The sequence below is a fragment of the Dipodomys ordii genome, unplaced genomic scaffold (assembly GCF_000151885.1).
Source record: "Dipodomys ordii isolate 6190 unplaced genomic scaffold, Dord_2.0 Scaffold66, whole genome shotgun sequence".
NCBI classification, from domain to species: Eukaryota; Metazoa; Chordata; class Mammalia; order Rodentia; family Heteromyidae; genus Dipodomys; species Dipodomys ordii.
The window spans coordinates 142,828-144,764 of NW_012267282.1; the positions used below are offsets into that span (position 1 = coordinate 142,828).

Here is a 1,937-nt window from a genome sequence, read left to right on the forward strand (position 1 = left end):
ACTTCCGGCTTTTTTTCTTTTTGCTTATGTGGTGCTGAGGAATCAAACCCAGGGCCTCAGGCATGCAAGGCAAGCGCTCTACCACTGAGCCACCTTCCCAAGCCCCTTCAGTGTGGTCTTTAAGTGATGTTTACAGCAATGTCTGTGTTGCCCTGTGAGGTCAGAACTTAGCAGTAATCTTTGCCCTGTTTTTAAAATGTAAGTGGCATGACTACTATTCATAGCTGATCAAATCAATCAATCGTTTCAAATTGAAGTAGTTGTGCTGGTATACCCACCTAGTATTCTCACATGGCTCTTCCAGTGTGGAGTTTCACAGTTCTTTATTTGAACACTTCTTTGATATTCTTTGTATGATTTGGACATTTTCTTCCTGCAGGAAATTCAATCACATCTGTGAACAGACGAGGTTCAAGAACTGATCATCTGAACTGAGCATTGGGGAGACATGCAGACAGCTGTTGAGCCCTGGAGACAGTGATACCATGTGTAAAACACTTTTTAAGGGCATTTCTGTAGTTTCCCCTAAGTGGTACTGGGGTGTCTGGCCAAGGCACTATGATGTGACTTTTTCTTTTGTGGTTTTTACCCCAAGGTGAGACTCCTTGGCCAACTGAAAACTTCCTGTCAGCTCTCCCCTCCTGCAGGGACAATGACAGTGCAGATTTGTGCTTTTGTACCTTTCCCACAACTACAGTTGAACTGGGAATCTCTTTTCAGGAAAAGATTGATGGGAGAAAGGAGGAGGCTTATCAGAGCATACTGTTTAAGCAAAGGGAGCTTAAGTTTACAGCCTGTATGATGTACAGATTATTCTGCTGTTGGGATATCGCAACCTTTTATATATTTTTATTTTAATAGGTTTGGTGCTTCTAATAAGATTTAAATATCACAAACTAGCACAAATAATATAATTTATAATTTACAAATTGCAATTGGTGATAGTATAATATTTGAAAAAATGAACATGTTTTTATTAAAAAAAAATCATTTGTACAAAACTGCTAACCCTGGATGTGGATGTCAAGTTAGCAGCTTCTTGCTGAGTGTGTGAGTGGAGTTTTAGCTCCCTAGCACAGGGCTGGCCCTGCTTCTGGTGGAAAAGCCCCCTGGTTAGACCCCCACCCACAGAGCTCTTGATGGGGGTTGTGGAGGCTTGCCTGCCCCCTCCCCTCCCTTTCTTGCTACATTAGGTTTGCCATGTCATCCGGAATAATACTTGAAAATTTGATTTTTTTGTTAAAAATGAAAGGGGTTCTTTTTTATCTTTCCTTGAAATCACCTGTTACGTTTGTCAACTTTTTTGCTTCTTCTCAGGAATACAATTTTCAACTGTTGTCTTGCTCTTGATAGAAACTGAGAGGCAGCACCGTTATTTGTGGGAGAAAGTTCTCTTTTTTGATTCTAATAAACAAGCTGTGTTTGTTTTTCTCCTTTGTGTTGGGTTTGTGTGGGGAGCTGTAATGGAGTTAGGTTCTGTGGAAGTTTACTAGTTAATTACTACTTGTAATGTCTTTTATTGCCTTCTAGTCTCACAGCAACATGAGTCACATGGGGTCCCAAACCTGACTATTAGGGACTAACAGGGACCCAGGGTACTCTTCATTCCACTGAACTCTCTTTGTCTAATGTAGATAGGTTTGTTTTCTGTAGCCAGGAAGGGAGAGCTGCTGTGTTTGAGTCCTAAAAAGTGAGCATTTAGGGACTGGGAAGGTGGCTGAGTGGTAGAGTGCTTGCCTTACATGCATGAGGCCGTGGATTCGATTCCTCAGCACCACATAAGCAGAAAAAGCCCCATGACCTACAAACAAAAAGAAAAAAAAAAGTGAACATTCATCCTCCATCTCTAAAAGGCAAAAATGAATGTAAGAACCAGAGAATTCAGTAACTTTCAGTAATCTAGCGTTAGGTCTCAATATTTCTCTTTTCTTTTTTTT

General features: G+C 40.8%; 2 long non-coding RNA genes across 2 annotated transcripts in view; one reads left to right on the forward strand and one right to left on the reverse strand.

Moving 5' to 3' along the window:
* The window catches only part of LOC105990700, a 3,534-nt gene extending 2,101 nt beyond the window's left edge, over positions 1-1,433 (forward strand). Inside the window, exon 3 of the long non-coding RNA XR_001175327.1 lies at positions 380-1,433. This is a non-coding gene — a long non-coding RNA (uncharacterized LOC105990700). The remainder of the gene's footprint in view (positions 1-379) is intronic.
* Positions 1-1,778, reverse strand: part of LOC105990701 — a 17,119-nt gene extending 15,341 nt beyond the window's left edge. The window contains exons 1-2 of the long non-coding RNA XR_001175328.1: positions 1,743-1,778; positions 279-394 (exon numbers count right to left, since the gene is read on the reverse strand). This is a non-coding gene — a long non-coding RNA (uncharacterized LOC105990701). The remainder of the gene's footprint in view (positions 1-278; positions 395-1,742) is intronic.
* Between the last annotated feature and the right edge of the window lie 159 nt (positions 1,779-1,937).